We start from the raw sequence: 23,008 nt of genomic DNA, 5'->3' as shown, positions 1-23,008 counted from the left end.
TTAGAATTTTCTTTAGTGAGAGTCTGCTGATAGCAAATGTTTCTGTTTTGTTTTATTTGAAGCTGTCTTTCATCTTCCCGTAGTCTTGACTCTTCGCTGGTATAGAATTCCAGACCAGCAGTTATTTCTCTCAGTGGATGAACATATCATTTCATTTTCTTCTGGGTCCTTTTGCTACTGTTAAGAAGTCAGCAGTCAGCCCATTTGCCACTCCTTTAAAAGGGATCTGTTTTTTCTTTCAGGCTCCTTTTAAGATTTTCTCTGTGTTTTTTGTGCACCATAGTTGCACTTTGACGGTTTAGACAGAATTTCTTTTTACTTATTCTGCTTGGGATTTGCTGGGCTTCATAACGTGATGTCTTTCATCAGTTTTCTTCATCTCCTTAAACCTTATCCCCGCTCCATTCTTGCTTTCTTCTCCTTTTAGAACTCTAAGTGTTAAACCATCTCTATCCTTCTTGCCTCCTTATCTGCCTTTCCTATTTCCATCTTATTGTCTCTCTGGACAGCATTCTGGAATTTCTCTTCTAGCCTATTTTTGCATCCACTTTCTTTTCAGCCATGTAAAATCTGCTTTTAGACTTGTTTATTGAGATTTATTTTCAATTATATTCTTATATCTAGAAGTTCTATTTGGTTCTCCTTCACAAATGATTGGTAATTTTTTGTATTTTTTTTGTTCCCTGCATGTAATTTCAAGTTTCTTTTATTTCTTTAAACATGATAATCAGAGTTAATTTCTATTTTGTGTCCAGTAAGTGCAATGAAATTTTTATGGGTCTATTTCTGCTTTCTGGGTGTTTTTCGTGATGATTCTCACTTAAGGTACCTTGTTTCCCTGTGTAACTAGTGGGTTTTGTTGGTTGGTTGGTTGGTTTTTGTATGTCTGTTTTTTACTGTTAGCTACTTATTTTCCTTGGAACATTATTTGTGGTAATACTTTGAGTGTAGGGTGAAAATATATTTCCATAGAGATCATTTGCTCTCACCTCTGCCAGGCGCAAGGCTAAGACTTATCTTGAGATTTCATGGGTCACCCATATAATATGAATTTGCACAACAAATCCATGTTAAGATCAGCTTGTGGTTGTTACTTCTCAAGCATAATATTTCCATCATCACCCCTGCCCACCCTGTACTCAGCACTGACGCAACTCTCCTCAAAGTCCCTTGGTCCTCAAGAATACTGGTAGGAATGGTCTTTCTATTTCTGGATAATTCTTACATTGAGGTTGTAGCCCTTTGAGCTCCCACTTTATGGGCCCCTGCACCCTGCGAGGGCATGAAAGCCAACCCTCAACTTTGTTAGGGCGACACCTGCTCAGGATAAACTGACTACAGCCCTCCACTTCCCTCCCTGCATTGCCACATTCACTCAGATTTTGGCCTGATAATTTCATGCTTTCACCATCTCTTCAATGCTTTTAAGAACATGTTGTTTAAAATACTTTATTCCTCATTTTTAATATTTGTTCTTGCTGTTGTTGGGAGAGTTGGTCTAATTTTACTCATGGATTAGAAGTCTAGATATCTATTTTCTATGGATCTAATTTCCTCATCACTGTGTATGACATTATTATAAAAATTTTCAAGCATACAAAAAAGTTAAAAGAGTTTTCTAATAAATACTTGTATGCTCACCATCTAGATTCTACCATTAACATTTTACTCTACTTGGTTTATCATGTATCCATCCATCCCTCTGTCCATTCCATCCATTCACGTCTTATTTTTATGTATTTCAAAGTAGCAGATATCAATACATTTTCCCCTGAATGACAGTTGTTTTGTGTGTTTGTTTGAGTTGTCAATTCAATTATATTTTTCTTTTCTATAAATTCTATTTGATTCTTTTTTAATCTACTTGGACATTTGTTATAGTTTCTCATCCCTGCACATATGTTTAAGCTTTTAATTTTCAAGGTATATTAAACAATTATTTTATGATGTTTGTGTTATTTTCAACAGCCAATGTCTTTTGTTGTTGTTGTCTGCTTCTCAGTCATGGTGACTTGTTTCCTTTGTTGTTTTGCAAATTTTTTTTTGCTGTAAACTACTCATTTTCCTTAGAACTTATCTGTGGGAATTTGAGGTGGTTTCCTCTGGGGAAGATTTTCATTTGCTTCTGCAAAGTGGCTGAGAGGATTAATAATCTGGGACTGTTTGAAACTAAACTCCTTTCTTGAGGTTTTTCAGACCACCCAGGGTGTGAGTAGGCAGCCTGCAAACTGAAGTCAGAGCTGGCGTGAGGTTATGGATTCTCTGGGGAGACTTTTTTCTCCTCTATTCGATAGCAAGGTTCTAGTTTGGCAGTGTTCTTGGTGTCCCTTGGGAGTGGGGTGGTGGTGAATTTGCTTCTCATTCCCCTTTACACTGATGATATAGCCCTTAGGCGTCCCAGTTTATGGAACGGAGAGACCTTTTCAGATTCCTCTCCTCCAGTGATTCCAGGACCACCTCTCTGGTGCCCCATTCCCCAGGATGCTATGAAAACTCATGCCCCAGTTTGCCCAGTTTGGCAAATGTCTCCAAGGCACATGTCAGCTTCAGCATTCTGCTTACCACCTCCACCTAGGTTCCCACCTTGACTGAGTGCTTGGCCTGGATCTGCCTTATTTTCTTATCATTTTGTCAATAATTTAAGAAAAACAAATGTAATATTTCATCTTACACCTTTAGATGATTTCGGCAGGAAAGGCAGTCATACTATTAGAAATGGAACTCGGTATTTTCCTATATATTTGAAATATGTCATACAATTTTTAAATAATCTAATTTAAAAAATCTGTTCACTTCTTCCAGTCTCAGGTAATCCTCATGTGCTCTATTAAGAATTTACTCAAACTCTGACTGACATATGTAAAAACTGATTATACGAGATCCTGAAAGCAAGAAGATGAGAAGTCTACACGATATTTAAACAAGTTATTTTCTCCCTCTGGGTTTTTCATTTAAGCAGATGTTCCCTTGAGTTAGAGGTTTTGTTAACAATACTGCTGTTGATGTAGCTATTGGCAGTAACTATACGTAGTAAAACTTACTCTATACTACACTTGTAATGGTGTGTTGAAGCTTGTATGAACATATGAGCTGTTGGAAATGAGTGTATAAATTAGAATCCTACTTGTTAATGTTTAATATCAGCAGCAATAATTATGAGGATTGATTTTTACGGTGCTTATGTAGCCATAGCAAATATTGTAAACCCAGACTTCCTAGAAATGTCTAAGAAGGTTGGGATCGGAGAAGATCTGTAACTTCAGACAAATGTGTGGTCTTTCTCTAAACCAGGCTAAGAAAGAACACCCTAACAGAAGCCAAATAATTTGAGTGCTCCTTGAAGCCTCTTGATACAATAAAGCAATATTTATACAGGACTGTGGGGCCTGGGTTGCTCTGGGCCTCTGAGAAGCAGTATGTATCTTAGAAGGCCAGTTCCATGGTAATGTGATTTTGCTTCTGTGTGGGATTATTCTCCAGCTAGTGGACTGGGGATCAGATCCATGAGAGAGTGTGCAAGGTCAGGCAGAGGTGATTTGCATGGTTACGTTTTTATCCTTAGATCTTCTCTCTGTCCCTCCTTAGTACCTGCTAGGTTAACTCTTTAGCATGGGGGCTTGAAACATGGGAATAACAACCTATATTGCATAACCCAACTATAGTGAATGGTGTAGCTTCCTAAAGGGACCTTGTATTCCTAGGACAGTAGGTAGCTCTAAGACATTATACATTAATTGTTAAAATATTTAATAACTCCTTCCACAACAGAAATATAGACTATTTACCAAGCTCTTCTGAGAAATGATGTCCATCCATGGACTCTCCATGTAAGACTTTCCCAAGATATTTGTAATATCAAGTATCTATCATGTTCTCATGCTGTGTCCAAACCTGTTAACAGATGATGTGTGAGGTATAGTATAGAGATGTGGTTGAGAGGACAAGCTCTTGATTCAGGCAGATCATGGGAAGGACACCCACCAGGAGAGAAGTACTCAAGAACAACAGAGGGCCACACCCAACAGGCCTTAAGGGACCCCAATTGGTAGGAAGGAGACTTGGTCATTGGAGAGATGATCTCTACCATCACTACTGCTCCACCATGTCCCAGAACCTTACCTAAGGGACCTTAGAAAGAAAATGAGCTCACCTAGGACACCCAGATCATGGGCACAGGGAATAATGCAGCCGCATACAATCAGGATGATGCCCAAGGAGGAGATTCAGGAATGTTTGTTTGGATGATTCTGGCTAGAATATAGATACTTGGGTATTGTGTGATTTGGGGCTTATCTATGGTTTCATAACAGCAAGGTCTGGCACATATCAGTTATACCTAGAGTCTTAATTTTGGAATTGTCACCTACTCTGGAAGTCACTTACTATGGGAAAGTTTTCTTCAGATCCCTGAAATTGCATCCTTCCAGCCTCTGCTCAAACATTCTCATTAATGGAGCATTCACCATACCTTCCCACCCCACTGGTCAGCACTACCTGGATCTTGGGGCTCCCTCTGTCTCCCTGACCCTCCCAGCCATCTGTCCAAAGTCTCTCTTTTTTTTCCTTTTTTATGATGGTAAAGTAGATATATAATTTACCATCTTAACCATTTCTAAGTGTACAGTTAAGTGGTATTAAATATGTTCACTTTGTTATGCAACAATCACCACCATTCATCCCTATAACTCTTTTCATTTTATAAAATCAAAACTCTGCACCCATTAAGCAATAACTCTCCACCCTCCCCTCCCCTCAGCCCCTGGCAACCACCATTCTACTTTCTGTCTCTCTGAATTTAACTACTCTATGTACCTCACGTAAGTGGAATCATGCAGTATCTGTCTTTTTGTGACTGTCTTATTTCACTTAGCATAATGTCCTGAAGCTTCATTCATATTGTAGCATATTGCAGAATTTCCTTCCTTTTTAAAGCTGGATAGTATTCCATTGTATGTATATACCACATTTTGCTTATCCATTCACTAGTCATTGGATACTTGGGTTGCTTCTACGGTTTGGCTATTGTGAATAATGCTGCTATGAATATGGGTGTATAAATATCTCTGAGTCTTGCTTTCAATTCTTTGGGGTATATACTCAGAAGAAGAATTGCTGGATCATATGCTAATTCTATTTTTAATTTTTTGAGCAACCTGTTTTCCATAGAGACTATACATTATACATTCCCACCAGCAGTGCACAAGGGTCCCAATTTTTCCACATCCTTACCAATACTTGTTGTCTTCTGTTTTGTTTGTTTGTTTTTATAGTAGCCATCCTAATGGTTTGAGGTGGTATCTCATTGCAGTCTTTACTTGCATTTCCCTAATGGTTAGAGATGCTGAGAATCTCTTCATGTGCTTATTGGCCATTTGTGTATCTTCTTTGGAGAAATGGCTTTTCAAGTCCTTCGCCCATTTTTGAATTAAGTTGTTTGTTTTTACGTTGTTGAGTTTTAGAAGTTCTCTATATAGTCTGGGGATTAACCTTTTATCAGATATACGATTTAAAAATATTTTCTTCCATTCTGTGGGTTGCCTTTTTACTCTGTGGATAGTGTCTTTTGATGCGCAAAATTTTTAAATTTTCATGAAGTCAAATTTGTCTATTTTTTCTTTTGTTACTTGTACCTTTTTTGGTGTCATATCCAAGAAATCATTGCCAAATCCAATGAGATGAAGCTTTTGTCCTATATTTTCTTCTAAGAGTTTCATCGTTTTGGGTCTTACATTTATGTCATTGATCCATTTTGAGTTAATATTTGTAGGTATTAGGTAAGGGTCCAGCTTTATTCTTTGGCATGTGAATATCCAGTTTCCCCAGCACCATTTGCTGAAAGATTGTCCTTTACCAATTGAATGGTCTTGGCATCCTTGTCAGAAATCATTTGACCAAATATGAGAGGGTTTATTTCTGAGGTCTCTATTGTATTCCACTGATCTATATGCCTATTCTTCCCTCTATCTCCCCAACCTTCTCAGCCATCTGTCATAAATCTCCCTTTAGAATAAAATGGCTATTTTGTCTCCATGACAGTCCTTAAAGCATATGGAAAGAGTTGCTATATGAGCTACAAAATTCCTCTTCCCTGCATAAGAAATCTCCAGTTCTTAAAACTACTTTTAGGACAGTTTCCATATCCTGCACCATCTCTGACATAAAGAAGAAAATAACCGTCACCCTGCAATGAACCTATGCCTCAGATTTCCCTCCTGGCTTTGAGCTACCAGCACAGAACTAAATCCAGCAATGAGATTCTTTATCCATGTTTATGGGTAGCTTCGCTACCCTGTTGACTCCTATTACAGTTGTGGGCAACTCCTGGGGCTTTTGTTTTTGTGTGTGTGAGAAAGATTGGCCCTGAGCTAACATTGGTTGCCAGTCTTCCTCTTTTTGCTTGAGGAACACTGTCCTTGAACTAACATCTGTGCCAATCTTCCTCTATTTTATGTGGGATGCCGCCACAGCATTGCTTGACGAGTGGCGCTGTCTGCACCTGGGATCTGAACCTGCAAACTCCGGGCCGCTGAAGTGAAGTGCACAAATTTAACCACTATGCCACCGGGCTGGCCCCAGCCTAGGTATTTTTTTAATCTACTGCTATATAAGGAAATTAAGAAAAAGATCTTTCCCATGTCATTCGTTTTAATTCTGATAAATATTTCAGAAAAGTGCAAACCACTTTATAACAAATGCCTGGGAACCTACCACCACTTTGTCACATTTGCTTCAAGTATTTTGTTGGTTTTTCTAAAACCATTTTTGGAAATAATTATAGACTCACAGGTAGTTGAAAAATAATACAAAGAAGTCTCAGGCACCCTTTACCCTCCTTTCATCAATGGTAATATTTAGCATAACTATAATACATACGATATTGAAAAGGGAAAATTGATATTGATACAACCTACAGATCATATTCAGATTTCATCCGTTTTATATACATGCACTCGTCTGTATGTGTGTGTGTGTCTTCTATAGTTTTAGGCAATTTGATCACATGTATGGATTCCCATAACCGCCACCACAATCAAGATTAACCACCACAAAGGGACTCCCTTACACTATCCCTCCCCCACCATCCCTATTCCCTGACAACCATTAATCCGGTCTCCATCTCTATAATGTTGTTTTTTAGAGAGTTATATAAATGGAATCCAAGTAAATAAACCTTTTTTTGCCTTCCATTTGTAGATTCTAGTCATATTTATTTCTATTCACAGAAATTGTTCCTTTTTTCTCTGTAATCAGTACCCACTTTACATATGTGTTGTCTGTGCAAATGGCCATGTGTGGAAAGCTCTCTTCAGCCATGTGGGGAGAGTGGGAGGAGGGAGATTCCCCATTTCCCTGGGAAAGCAATTCTTGGCATCTCAAGCTGAAAATTGGAATTAATTTTCTCAGGGAAAATACATTTGGGGCAGTTAGCTTCCACGGTGGTGGCACTAGGATTCTAATATTGTACTATGGGTACGTTATGGATTCAATAGACTTTTTTGACTAGACCAAGTGCTATTCAGAACATTGCTTCTGTGAGAAAATACACTCCAAATTCCAAACGGGAAAACAGTCTGTTATTGGTGTTTGCACATGTTGTGTTGGAATTGTGTGGCCAAATTTTGCTTTGCCAAGCATTGTGTGGACTGGGAGTAACTTTTATCTGACTGGGGTCAGAGAAACAAAAATATTTGAATTTCTTTTCATTGTGGTAAAAAATAGGATATAGCCTCTAAGATTGGCTTTTTTCACTCAGTATCATTACCTTGAGATCTATCCAAGTTGTTACATGTATCAGTAGTTTGTTCCTTTTTATTTCTATAGTATTCTGTGGTATAGACGTACCACAGTTTGTTTGACCATTTGTCTGCTGAAGGACATTCGGATTGTTTCCAGTTTTTGGCTACTACAAATAACAATGTAATATGGCATTTGCATTTAGGTTTTTGTGGCACCTAAGTTTTCATTTCTCTGTGAGAAATTCCTAAAAGTGTGATTACTAAGTTGTATGGCAAGCACATATTTAGTTTCATAAGAAACTGCAGAATTATTTTCCAGTGGCTATAACATTTTACATTCCTGCCAGCAATGTATGAAAGATGCAGTTTCTCTACATTCTTGCCAGTATCTGGTAACATCACTATTTTTCATTTTAGCTGTCTAATAGGTGTAATATCTCATTACAGTTTAATTTGCATTTCTCTTATGGCTGATGATGCCAAACATCTTTTCATGTGCTTATTTGCCATCAGTATATCCTCTCTGTGAAACGTCTCTCCTTGTCTTTTGCCTATTTTTTAAATGAATTGTTTAATATTTTACTGTAGAGTTTTGAGAGCTCATAAATGCAATCATGTGGTGTGCATCATTCCTATTTGCTTGTTTTGCTAAGCATTTTATTTTCAAGACATTTTCACTAAGCACTGTAGGGTAGTCAGAAGCAACTATCTTGCCCCACTGATGATATATATAAAATTAGTTCATTCCCTTTTAAAATAACTTCATAGGTAGGCCTGGGCTCATGGCCAGGTGGTTAAAATTCTGTGAGCTCTGCTTCAGCGGCCCAGGCTTGCAGGTTCAGATCCTGGTTGTGGACATACTCCACTTACCAGCCACACTGTGGTGGTGTCCCACATTACAAAAAAACAGAGGAAGATTGGCAACAGATGTTAGCTCAGGGCGAATCTTCCTCAGGGAAAAAAAAAAAGTAAAATAACTATGTAGTATTCCGTTATATGATTTTACCACATTTATTTATTCATTCCACTCGAAGTGCACATTTAAGTAGTTTCTAATAACCAAGTTATATTTACACAATTGAGTTTTGGAACCTGCATCATGACTTAAAATTTATACTTTGTAGGGGAGATCTGTTATGATTTTCAGCCACCCTACAACTTGTAATAACTCTTGGTATACTTTGGGAATTTTCCATCTTATAATGTTGCTTTTCTAAATTAGAAGCCAGAAACTCACTTTTCTCAGCCTCCTATGCAGCTATGGGACCAGGCACTGCCAATGAAATGCAGCTGCACAAAACTTTGATTCAGAAGTAAATGGCAGAGGAGGAGGGGCTGTGGTGGAGAGACATGAGCCTTCAGAGACAGCAGTGTCAGAGGTCCTTGGGGTGGCACCACATGCTCAGCATTGGCACTGTGAGTCTGTGCCCTGGGGCAAAAACAAAACCCCCTAGAGCTCTTCTGCAGTGTCCCGTTCCTGGCTGTGGAACAATCAAGCCTCATTCTCTGGGTCTCTACATTTATTTTGTGTTTAAACTACCCACAGTGTATTCTAGTTTGTTAAAAGTGAGTATCCTCTCTGATCTAGTTACTAATATCAGGAACAACTGCAAACAACAGAGCCTCAAGGAGATGGAGATCTGGACTTGTTATCCCAGCTGGTGGAGCCTGAAGGCAGTGAGGACACATGAGGTGTTAAGAGGGTGATGCTCCAGCAGCCCAAGGCAGGTTGTCAAAACGTGGGTCCCCTGGAGTGAAAGCAAGGCTTGGGGAGGGATTGACTAGCCACTGCCAGGAAACTCTAGGGAGGGCATAAGGAACTGAAGGACTGTGGGGTAAGCTGGTTATTTCTAACCACCCTGGACAACTTAATGAGAAAGAACAAGCAGCTCAAATTCTAGATTCTTGGCTCAAAGCAAGATGGGGGAACAAGGGACTTCTCATGACAAGGCTAAAAGAATTTTTTTTATCTCAGGCAGCTATAGGACTGAGGTTGCCAAAAGTCAGACGCAGAATCCTGTGGGTTACCAAATTGTAAAATCTATTAAATCCCTAGATTATTAGATCCCTTGTGTGAAATGTAAGGCATTGATGAGGAATGGATGAGGAAATGAGTGGGACACAAGAATTACAATGGGGATATATAGGAGGATTCCATGAGCCTTGTATGCCCCTGTCTAAGGAGCACATGCTCACCTAGTTAGTTCTCCTTCTCAATCATCTCTTCCTTGGGGAAGCCTTCCCTCATCTCCCAGAATAAGCAAACCCTTTCATTTCAAGCCCCCATACCACCCTTTATGACTATATGTATGATTATGTTAGTGACTCTAGTTACAGAGCCTTGTTGCAGTTTGCTGAGGGGTGGGGTGTTACCTTGGGAGACTCTGAGCCCTTCCTAGATGGACACACTCCCACAGCCAAACCCACAAGAAACTTATGGGCTGATATAAGATGCTTTACAGCGAGGGCTGTGACTTATCAGTGCTTTCTTCAGTGACTATGAAAGTTGGAGGCAGGGGCTTGAGGCCAGGTGCATGTTTCCCTTTTCTGTTCAACTTTTGTTTTCTCTAACATTAATATTTGTCTTTTTTTCCCTTTTTCTTGGTTTTCTCTGTTTTTCTCGCTAATCCATCCCCAAACTTAGCCCAGGCTGTACCTATCTCCTCTCCTTACGTCCAAACACATTAGATGTTCTTGAGCATTGATTTCTTGATGAAGCAGCATTTCCCAGAGCCTTCCTTCCCGCTCCCTATGGCTCGTATTATCTCAGTGCGTGCCATACAGGAGAGCAGGGTGCTGGGCCTTCTCCATCAGGCGGCCTTTCCTAATGGCTAACGTGTGTACGCCTTCTTTTCTACAGTTTGATGATGTGATTGGCCCTCTAGTGGGTCTGATTTTTCCTGTAGACCTGAATGCACTTAAGGGGTGAGGGGAGTGGGGCGTACAGAGAACCGGCTTCTCCCACAGGTGTCTGCATTGTCATTTCTGGGTCTTCATGTGCGGCAAGATGGAGTGTGTCCATCTAGGAAGGGCTCAGAGTCTCCCAAGGTAACACCCCACCCCTCAGCAAACTGCAACAAGGCTCTGTAACTAGAGTCACTAACATAATCATACATATAGTCATAAAGGGTGGTATGGGGGCTTGAAATGAAAGGGTTTGCTTATTCTGGGAGATGAGGGAAGGCTTCCCCAAGGAAGAGATGATTGAGAAGGAGAACTAACTAGGTGAAGAAGGAGGGGAGAGCATTCCAGGCAGAGGGAACAGCATTGTGCAAAGACCTAGAGACAGGCAGGAGCCTGGATTGTTCAAGAAACTGAGAAAAGCCCAGGAACCAGAGTGCAGTGAGGCATGAGAAGCAGAGTCAGGAACTCTGGTAGCGGGTGGCTGGAAGGATAGTAGCCCTCTGTCCATTCAAAAACTAGAAGGGCAAGCCCAAGGTGAAGGCAGCACCTTGCCAACAAGAGTCTGAATTAATTGGATGGAAATAAAATAATCTGGCTACTGGCTGTCCCCTGCTGGTCAGGACATGTCAGGGCAGTCTTTCTAACAATTGCTTAATAAGTATGTGGATATTTTTGTTATTTATGGAAACAGAATATGTAAATTCATAAAACATCAGAAAAGTGGTGCTGAGGGGCAGTAATAATCAAGAAATTAAGTTATGCAATTAGTGGGAATAATGGGAAGAGGAAAGAAAGCAAGCTTCTTCTAGAAGAGTAAAAAAATACTTCAACCATAAATTTATAAAAGCAATTTTAAATTTTTAAAACAAAATTTTTAAATTGAGCCTTTATTTCAAGTTGTAGAACTATTGAGAAATTGAGAATTATGATGAAGTCTGGAACATGATCTTTACTGAAATGGGGCCATTCTCCTTGCACCGTTTTGCAACCTATTTTCCCCTCTCTCCCTCCAAAACTACATCATTGTCAAGGACCTTTACTCTTAATTGTTCACCCTTGTAACAATGGACAAAATGCCACTAAGTCAATGGGTATCTCTTGGCAACATTTTCTCTGCAATGTCATTGCCATTACTTGAAAAATCTTGATTTTAAATATGTCTTTAAAGGCAACAGAGACATACTTGGATTGTAAGCTGTTTATATTCTTTTCGTAGTGTTTAATATAGATTTTTTCCACGTCTATATCCATACATGTATGTATGTATGCTTAACTGATAAGCCCATGAACTGAAAACACTTTTCATTGTATGTAAGTATCTTTACTCTCAGGCGGTTTATGCTAAACTTTTTTGAAAATTAATATTCTTCTACTTTGAATATATAACCTTGAGCTGTGGCATACTGAATTAAAACACCAGTATTTTGCCTACCAAAAGTGTTAAAATTTGTTATCATTAGATATCTGCAAGGGTGTAAAACAGAATAGTTTGCCATTTGAGAATTTTTTAAAAAGGAAGCTAATAACTCCAAACAAACAGTGGCAATTCCTGAAAAAAAAATTAAACTATAAACCAAAAAGGTCAAAAGATAAGTTATTGAGACATACATACATCCAAAAATATTATGTGCCACAGTATTAGTTCTAAGTATTCTCTGGGCTCTCCAGTTTAAAATATTTTGATAAATGCTATGACAGATACAGATTCATCTCTTTAATTTATTTGAGTAACAGCACTCAGCTTAATACATTTTCTTTTTTTAAATTTGTTTTACATCGATCATATGCCATGTGCCAAACCCTGTGTAATATACAACATCCGTGTCATTCTCTGAAATTTCCTAAATTTGCATTTCAATATTTCAGGAGATCTTGCTTTCTATTATTCTAGAACTATAATTGTTTGGTATATTCTTTCTTTGCTAAATTCCCGGTTTCACTAGCTGTAATATTTCACTTTTTTATCATGAAGCATTTGGAGGGGGCCATCCTCTGTGGCGTGGATATCACCAGTCCATCTTGGAATTTGCTCTATGTCTCCAGTGGGTGAAGTGGTTTATTGACTGTCGATTTGTAAAGTGCTCTCTGGGATTATCTGAATGCAAGATAGTAGGAGTGGAAACATATTTCATTCCCTTTTCTGTCAAAATAGAATTAACATGCACAATATATCATCTTCTAGCAAGAGTGGATGAAATTCCAGTGAGTGATCTAGAGTCTGCATCACTTGGTTGTCCATACAGAGTCCTGCCTGGATAGTTGTGGTCTCCAGGGTCTGATGGCTTCCTCTACTGTCTCTTTAGTTTAATCGTTGTTTTTATGTGTGTGTGTGTTTGTACGTATATATACATTATATGTGCATATATGGACATTTGGTTTAAAACCTACTCCTCAGAGTCATGGGAAGAGAAACAGGAGAGAGAGAGAGAAGTTTCCCTCCCACCCTGGCCCCATCTGCTCAGTATCTTCACCATACTTCCTCCACCCTCCTGATTAACCATTGTTATTTGTTTCTTATGAGTCCATCCAGATTTTCTTTATGTACTTAGAAGCAAATATGAATATGGATCTTTGGTTTTTCCTTTTATACACAAAAGGTAGCCAGCTATATACACTATTCTGAACCTTGTGTTTTTCCTTCTCAGTTCATAGAAAGCATCCTTATTCTCTTTATGACTGTATAGTATTTCATTGTTCTAATGTATGGATAAATCATAATTTATGTAATCATCCCCTTTTGAAGGAAATTTAGTTTCTTTCCCATATTTTATTATCACTGCAATAAATAACTGTGCATCATCACTTTGCCTGTGTGCAAACATACTTTAGGACAAATTTTTAGGAGTGGAACTATGAGGACAACTGATCTATGCATTTGTAATTTTTACAAATATTGCCAGATTGCCTTCTGTAAGGGTTGTACCAATTTACTCCCATCCATAATGTGCTGTTTCTACTTGATGTGTTTTCAATGGTTTTCTGAAGAGAGAACACACTTTGATCATTTCTTGTTTCCTATCTCTCAACACTCATTCATTGAACAAATATCGACCAAGTGCCAACTATGCCCTTAGCTCGCTTCTTAGGCCCTGGAGATACAGCAGTGAACAAAACAGACACAAATCCCTTTCATAACGTTTTATTGTGAGACAGAGAAATGGGTGACTAAAGGTAGACATGGTATGTAACTTTCCTGATCATTTAAAGCCTGAGACACCAACTCAGATGCCATGCGGGGAACTTAAAAGTTTGAAGAAGGTCAGAGTTAAAAGGTAGAGGGAGTGGTTAGCACTGTGTCATCCTGGAGACAACAAGGCCTGTGTAAAGGCTGCAGCTACTGCTCTGCTCCACACTATTAGGTCATGTGGATAGAAAAGGCCCATGTTGATAGACCTTCCCAATTTTCAAGAGAAACTAGAAATCCATATTTTTATGTGATGTCTCCCCATTTTGAACATTAGAAAATAATTCAAAATTTTAGGAACACTCTGAGGATGTTTTTTTTTTAATGGGGCTAAACAAGTTGATACTCAAGTTTACAGAGAAAAATAAGCTTGCAAGGATATCTAGGAAAATATGGAGGAAGAAAAAAGCTATAGTGGGGGTTCAGGGACTAGCCCTACCAGGCATTGAAACAGACTATAATTAAAGCAGTGTGGTACTGGTACAAGAATAGAAAGACATTCCCCAGAACAGAATAAAAAGCCCAGAAATCAACCTAAGTACATAAGGAAAATTAATATGCAATAAAGGTGGCATCTCAAACCACTGGGGCAAAGAATGACTTTTTAATACCTGGTGTTGAGACAACGGGACAGCCATGGGACAGTGAAAAACTAGATCCTTATCTCACACCCTACAAGAGAATAAATTCCAAATGGATCAGAGATCTTACTGTAAAAGGTGAAACCATATAATTACTAGAAGAAAACATGGGTGGATTCCTGCATAATCTGGGTGTAGGGAAAGGCTTTCTAACTAGGACTCAAAATCCAGTGGCAATAAAGAACAGATTGATAAATTTGACCACACAAAACTAAAAAATTTCCTCTTGGCAAAAAAACACCATAAGCAAAGTCAAATGACAAAATGGGAAAAATAATTGCAATATATGGCACAGATAAAGGCCAATATCCTTAATATTAAAAGAACTTTAAAACATGGGGGAGATGAGATTTAAAAAAATAGAAAAATGGGCAAAAGGCATGAATAGACAATTCACAAAAAAAGGTATTAAAATGAGCCTTAAACATATGAAAATCTGTTCAACTCACGTTATAAAAGAAATACAAATTCAAACTAGGCTGAGATACCATTTATTTCCTAGATGACTCACAAAATTTTGAATATGACAACACGTTTTATTGTTGTGGCTGTGGAGAAAGAGGCACTCTCATACATTGCTGGTGGAAAGGCAGATTGATACAACCTTTCTGGGAGAAAATGGACAATTCCTAACAAAACTACACATGTGTTTACCTTTTGACCCAGTTACCCAGGAATTTACCCTTAAGATACTCATATGAAATTGTGATTAAAGAAAAAGAATGAGGAAGATCTCTATGAACTGAAATGGAATGATTTGCAGGCTATATTGTTAAATGAAAAAGAAAGGTACAAATGAGTATCTCTTGTATGTTACTTTTTATGTAGGAAATGAGAAATAGTAATATATACATGTATCTGCTATTTGTACAGAACACAAACAAAACACAGGAAGGATAAACCAGAAACTAATGAGAGTGGTTACCTAAAGTGCTAGGGTGGAGAGGATGGGGGGTTGGGTGAGGTACAAAGGAAGGGGCAGTGGCACTTCTCTGAGTATACCTTTCTGTATATTCTGACCTTTGGGACCATATTAATGTTTTGCTTACCTAAAAAAAAAAATCAACAAGAATGGGGAAAAACCCTAAAATAGAATACAGACAGAAAAAATGACCCTAACTTGGGGGTGGAGGAACTAACCCAAGTAACGTTTGAATAAAGTGTTTGACAAAAGCCAAAGAGAGCTGTAAACAAATACTGAACTCTACTTAGTGAGTTGGTTTTTTGCAGTGGAATGGGTTAGCAATTCTGAAGCTACTTTCTGGGTATTCTAAGACAGAGCATACAAATGTTTTGTGAATAATGGGAGTGAAGTTTCTCCCTGTCAGAGAATAGAGTTACAAATATAGGAAGAGAGGAGGCTATGATGAATTTTGTGGTGTTAGACAGGAAATGGAGGTATCACTATAAATTCATGATTTCAGTAGATTGAGTATAGATACATGACTGATAAATAGATTGACTGATACAGATGTAGATGGACAGAAAAATTGATATAGATGTAGATGGACAGAAAAATTTATTTAGCTGTGTCCATCGAGTGAGCCTAGAATCAATGACACTCCAGTAGCAATGAGCACATCTAATACCCAGATCTTGGTCTGCAAATACCATCGTCCACTAAAAAGCATCAATTCTCCTTAGACAAATGACTGATTCCAGGACTGGTGCAGGAAAAGGACAAGATGTGCCTGGAACATCTTGTTGAACCAGAAAGTCAGGAAGAGCCACAGAATAATGAGGAGATGCCAAAGGCACACAAAAACCAACTGGAACAGACCCACTGATCAAACCGGGAAAATCAGATAGCAGTAACTGATTCAGGCAAGAATCATCAACAGATGCTAAAACTAGAGGGTAAATGTTTGATGAGAATAAAGATATTTACATTGTCTCAAAGAAGCTCCCCACAGAATGCTTTTCAACTACAAATGGGATAATACAAAGGGACAAAATTTACAGTGAAGAAACCTTAGAGATGCTGTCTTAACCAAGTGATCAAAGTTAATGTTGTCAATAAGGCCACAAAGCAACATCATGTGCCTCTTCATATGGTGCACTGGTAAGGATACAATATCACTTCTGGAGCATTCCTGCCAAAAATGCATAACCTGAATCTAATTATAAGGAAATAACAGGTAAACTCCTATTAAGAGAGATTCTACAAAATAACTGGCCTGCGCTCTTCAAAACTGTCAAGATCATGAAAGACAAAGAAAGACCTAGGAACCATTCCAGATTAAAGGAAACTACAGAAACATAACAACATAATCCTAAATTGGATCCTAGATCAGAAAAAACAAATTTTCTCTTCTGCTGTAAGGGGCAGAATGGGTCAATTGTAAAAATGTGAATCGGTCTATAGATTAGATAATACTGTATCAATGTTAATTGCCTGATTTGATAATTGTATGTGGTTATATAAGAGACTATTCTTGTTTTTTAGGAAATATTCACTGAAGTGTGTAGGGGTAAGTATGCAACTTACTCGCAAATGGTTCAAATGATAATAATATGAGAGAATAAAAAGTGAACATTTGGGGAATCTACTAGAGGGTTATGGGAATTCTTTATTCTTGCACTGTTCCTGTAAGTCTATAATTATTTTTTTTAAAAAAACCCATTGTAAGAGTCTGCACTGTACAAGCAAAAACAGAAAACACAACTAAGAACAACAAACCCCGTTTGCTCCCAGCATGTGCCTGTGGGCTGAATTTCACCCTTGGGTTCCAGTTTGCAGCCTCCAGTTTAGAGCTATTTTTCTGAGTTGATTTTGAGTAAAGTCTTGCTGATAACAACAATTGCCAGTGCTTGAGAATACTTTGCTGCATCTGGAACTTTTAAACCAGCTTAACACCAACAAGGAAGCTGCAGAGACAGCCCTTATATAAATAAGCAATTCGGTAATAAAGCAGTTTAAATCTGAGAGCAGCCCCGGTCCTCAGAGATGAAAAAAAGCGGTTGTGGTCCAGACGGTCTGCCCCCACAAAAGTCCTGCAGCTCATTAGCTGTCTTTGGAGAGGTGCAAACTCTCTTGCTTCCTGGTTTCTGGCCTCAGCCATACACAGCACTAGAGGGGTATCTAATAATCTTTCAGATTGCCACTGTTGAAGAAAACATGTTTGTATAAATAAAGGGAAAAAAGAAACTTTAAAGTTGAATGAAGCTATGAAGGAAGAAAAATGTGTTTCAATATTGGAATAGGAAATGTTGTTCTTGGCAGGAAGATTTTCTGAGGAGGAAAGAGAAACCAGGGGAGTAGCAGGGCCTCTTTTAGGGGTCCCGTGAAGTATATGGGATAGTCTCATCTGCGGGTGCAACCCAATCTGCTAGGATGTGTCAAATCAGTCTGAAGACTGATCCAGGGGACATTCATGCCACCTTTCCCTTCTCACCCTGCAACTGCTCTTTCCTGACTCATCAGTCCAAAGGCCAAGGGAGCACAGACCAGGATATTAAACCCAGAGGAGGAGGCTCCCTGATGATCTGGACCTTGGGAGGCAGGGAAGAGTTATGCAAGGTGAAGATGAGGGAAAAACATCCTTGGCAGAGGAAACAGCATATGCAAAGGAGAAGCATGTTAGATGTAACTTTGAGGCTGTATCTTACTTTCTCGTCGTTTCTCTCCATCTCTTCATATCTCTCTTGGAACAGTCCAACAGATATGCAGTCTGGAGTTGAGTTTAACTTCCTGAGGACATAGAGGCCTAAGTGAGTACAAATCTAGTAGATTTGGGGTCTCAGACTTCATTATCCAGAACACAGAAAAGGTACCCATTTCAGTCCCTGATCGTGTTCTACTCACCCCAGATAAACATGTCTTCACTCAGACTGAAGAGGCTTCATTAATTGTTATATTTATCCCAGAATACTTTTCTGGATTTGTTAATGCCATCCCTTCTTCAAATAAATCACATAGTCATTTTCTGAGCTGTCCTTTAGGCACAGTCTGCAATAGTGGTGGGAACTCAGAGTCAAGATCTGGGAACTCTCCCAGCTGATGTCTTGCCCTTTAATCTGGAGCAGCTGCTTCCTGGACAGAAAGGAGCCCCAGACACAAAGGCATCCATTGCCATCTCAGCTCTGCACTCTAGCTATGTGACTGAGCAAGCCCCTTAACCTCTCTGAGCCTGTTTCCTCATCTATAAAATAATTTCCATCTCATGGAGAGGTTGTGAGGACTGGCAAAGACAAAGCCCCATGACAGTGCTTGACACAGCTCCAGCTGCTTTAGGCTCTCCTCGAAGCTGGGGGTTGGGGGTAGGGGCAAGCTTCTACACCTCAGGAAACATCACCACCTCCACAGCCAATTGGACGAGGGCCGGCCCACTTCTGACATTTGTGAAGCGAGAGAACAAAAGGAGGCCAGATTCTCTTTGCTGTGGGGTTTTTCTTCACTCCATCCAATCCACACCAGGAAACCGTAAAGAAACCTAAGGCTGGAAGACCAGGTTAAATTTAAAATGATCAGATTCCTTGAAGCTCTGCCCTGGAGCATGACCAAGCCCAGGCTCTTGGTCCACAGCCTGCCTCCCTCCACTCCCTGATGCTTGAGGCCCAGCAACCATGCATGTGGACTTTCCCCTACCTGTACATTCCAGCTGCATCACTCCCTTCCCCTTATCTCCTTACCCCTCACCCTGCAAAGAGCCACCCTTTGGCCATTCATCACCAATGACAAGGTCTGCCCTCAGGAAACATTTGATCCAGTGAGGAAATGCCTACTGATCTTAGAAGTGGGTTCAGAGCTGTTTGGGTAGGAAATTCCTGAGTCCTGGGTGCCCCAAGTGTGTTCTAAAACAGGGCTGGTAGGTGTACAGACTTCAAGTAGTCATATGCCCTACTGTCCTGCAAATTCCTCATCTCATGGAGAAGGGGAGAACTGGAAAAGGGCTTGAATATTTTGAATAATTTCACCGGGCTCTGGGGTGTAGGGACTGTCCCTAGTTGTCTGGTACCACCTGGCCCTGGGACGATTAGGGCAGGGGAATACTGGCCTGGAGTGTAAGAGCTCCATAAAGGAGTGGTTGGGGGATTGGGGTCTGGATTTGTTCATTTTTTTTTTTTTTTTTAAAGATTTTATTTTTTCCTTTTTCTCCCCAAAGCCCCCCAGTACATAGTTGTATATTCTTCGTTGTGGGTCCTTCTAGTTGTGGCATGTGGGACGCTGCCTCAGCGTGGTCTGACGAGCAGTGCCATGTCCACGCCCAGGATTCGAACCAATGAAACACTGGGCAGCCTGCAGCGGAGCGCGCGAACTTAACCACTCGGCCACGGGGCCAGCCCCTGGATTTGTTCATTTTTATAAGAAAGACATGCTCCCAGGCGTGTCTTTGCTATCTCTAGGAATGAGCTGGCCTTGGGAGGGGCAGTCCCTACAGAGTCAACAAGGCCCTAAGATGTCAAAACTTCAGAGTACAGTAAACGAAAGGCATGGTTGATATAACCATTTGTAGGTTTTCCAGCCAACAGCTCAGAGGTCTCAGTCTACAGCTGGAATCAATTGTGATGTGAGAAAATGAGCCTTCAGATGATTCCAGCCCCCAGCCTTCAAGCAGCCCAGTGACACCATGTAAAGCAGAAGTAAGCTATCAAGTCCTGCCCAAATTGCAGATCATACTCATATAAATATTTTTTGTTCATTTTTTTGGTCACTAAGTTTTGGAGTAATATTTTATATAACCATAGCAACCTGAACAATGGTAATGAACTGAGCCAAACAGATTCTCTCTCTCTCTCCAGAATTTAAACTGAGACACACAAAAATTAGTGAGTTACCAGCAGGAGGATAAGTGGTTAGACCCAAAGAGAAGCAGTGATGGAAGATACAGCTGAGTCACATTCCTGACAAATGACTCATCCTGGAATAACAGGAGTGCTGGTCTGGAGTGGCCCTGATCCTGAGTGATCCAGTTTCCTTAGGTCAGCAGTAGGACCTGGTAATCCCTGAGGCCTGCCAGGTGGTGGGTTTCTCCAGGCTGTGAGCTGGGTTCCTGTGAGGACTTGGATGGGGCAGAGACCCCTGCTCTGGGATGCTCATGCTGGTTCTTCCCAAGACAATCTCCATTCTTTGCAGCCAAGGGAGCCTCTCACCCTTGGGAACACATGGACACATGGTCCTTGGGGACGAGTTTGGCATCCAGTAAGCAAGCAGGATGGTGATACCCACTCACTTTCAGTTCTCCTGCCAAGAGCCATCAGGGACTCATAGATACAGTCAACGTTAGGGAGCTTTGTGCACTCTCTAGGTCTGGTCAAATGCATGTGTCTAGTACCCTCATTTCTCAAAACCATTTTGGTTATAATATTTAAAAAATAATTATTAGTGGTTCCAAAATGTCCATAAATTTTACTTCCTCAATCCCATCTCCAGGCTCAGACCAGGACAGGTGCCCGCTTCTGGTCTGCACCCACTCCAGAGCCTTCTGGGCAACAGACCATCATCCTCCTGTTCCTGCCTGGAAAAGCAAGGCCCAGGGAGAGGAGGTACTTGCCTGGGGCCTCTTTCAACAGAGACAGGGCCTTCTCAGCCCCAGGTTCCTACACACCTCCACTGGCCCCAGCCCAACACTCAGGTGTGGAGCACTGGGAGTGTCTTCCATAGCCACTTTAGCACCAGAGCAGGACTAGGTAGATGGCAGTGGTTCATTGGGGTTAAGAGCCCTTCTGAGAATTGGCTTTAGCAGTGCACGTGGGACAGCACTGTAGAAGGACAAAGTGTGACAAAAGTGTGTGTGTTTGTGTGCACGCATGCACGCGCGCATGGGTGAGGAGGGAGGGAGAGGGGAAAGTGGAGTCAGGGGACAGGCTGATTTATTGATATCTTACTTTATTTTCTCTCTGTATTCTCCCCTCCCCCAGTTCCAAAGGAAATAGCCCAGCCCTCTCTCCACTCAGGCCTCTGGGGAAGTTTGTGGGAAAAATAGAAATTGCCAGTAGATACTCCCTTGTTCTCACTTGTGATCAGGTGCACAAGGGAGGGTCAAAGAAGATCAGGATTGTAGGAGGCGGGGTTCCAGGCAAACTGAAGGGGTAGGGTAGTGCTTGGCAGGGCTGGGATGTGGAGGGCCCGAGGGCAGGGAGGGAGAGAGAAACAGGCAGTGCCCAGGTGGGAGAAACCAGCCTGGGCAGAGACAGGCTTGTCACATGTGTGCCCTGTCCCGGCATGTATGTGAGCCTATGTTCAAGTGAGCTTGTACCTGTGTATGCCAAGATGTGTGCCTGTGACCAGACCTGCCCGCGAAATATCTCATGCCACAGACTGCGGGCATGTCTGGGTCTGTCTACCTCAGCTCCAACACAGCCTCTGCAAGCATAGGCCAAGGAATAAAGTGGGTACCAGTGGCTGGGCCAGAGTCCGGGGTCTGGGGAGCCTGAGTGAGAGAGAGCCAGGCAAGAGCAGCCCCCACCAGCATGGACAGGTGATATCTGGTACCTAGGACACAGGGGAGGCATTGAAGGGGCATCTACGTTGGGGCTAGAAGCGTAGAGTCCTACCTCAAGGAGCACATTGGCTCCAGAGTCACCAAATCAACTTGAGACTCTGTGACTCTCTGCCCCTTCAAGAGTCAAAGCCACCCCTGCCAGTGGGCTGAGGGCACACAGGGCTGCCCACTCTGCTCCAGTGGGTTTCAGGGTAGGGCCCTGTCTCCCCACCAACCCAGAGCTCCCAGGGAGGACCTGAGCTCAGGGCTCCCCCGAGCTCCCCTTATGCCACCCAAGTTCTCTGGGCAGGGCAGGTCTAGGATTTTGGAGGTTGAGAAGAAGTGGCTGGGGTGTCTTCCTCTAGGAAGGCTTCTTGGATTTCTGGGTACCCTGAGGATGGAACATCTCAGTCCCAAGGCACCAGGGTCTGTCTCAGATCAGGCTGTGTCTTGCTCTCAAATTCTCCAAACACTTCTGGACCACCAGCTTTGTGCCAGGTGTCCTTTTCTCTCTATGCTCAGGACCCCTGGCTGACTGCCCTTTTCTCCATCACCAGTAGCCAGCATCCGTTTCATCTCCTACTCTAAGACTGGCTGCCAAGTAGGGCACATCACTCCAATTCCCCTGCTCTCTACCCCTCCAGACAAGTACCCAAGCCCTCACATTCCTGAGGGCTTTTCTGTTAATACCCTGGGGAAAGCTGAACAGGAGTGCAAATCATGACAGCTAGGTGAAGTGGGGGACACGATTGAGTCCACTCTGGCTATGGTATACCCCAAGTAGCTGGCAGGGTGAGAGGCCTCCTTCCACATCCACTTGGGCACATGAAAAGGACTTCACAACATGGGGGCCACCAGGGGGCAGCCTATACCTGCTGGACCACTGGCCCATTAGGGGTCCTTATTCTTGGGAATAAAGTGTCTGTAGGTGGGAAGGATACTGTGCACGGGTCCCACCTGGGGACAGGTGAAAAGCATCCCTAGGGTTGAGAGCAGAGGGAGAAGACGGCTAGGAAGCCCCAGGTGTCAGTGGACACAGGCATTTGGTTGGAGGAATCCACATGATCGGGGAGAGGGGATCTTAGTAAGAAAGAATCAGGATATCTTGGGAGCATGGGT

Source organism: Equus quagga, chromosome 1 (genome assembly GCF_021613505.1).
Source record: "Equus quagga isolate Etosha38 chromosome 1, UCLA_HA_Equagga_1.0, whole genome shotgun sequence".
Classification (NCBI taxonomy): Eukaryota; Metazoa; Chordata; class Mammalia; order Perissodactyla; family Equidae; genus Equus; species Equus quagga.
This window is presented reverse-complemented; position numbering follows the sequence as displayed.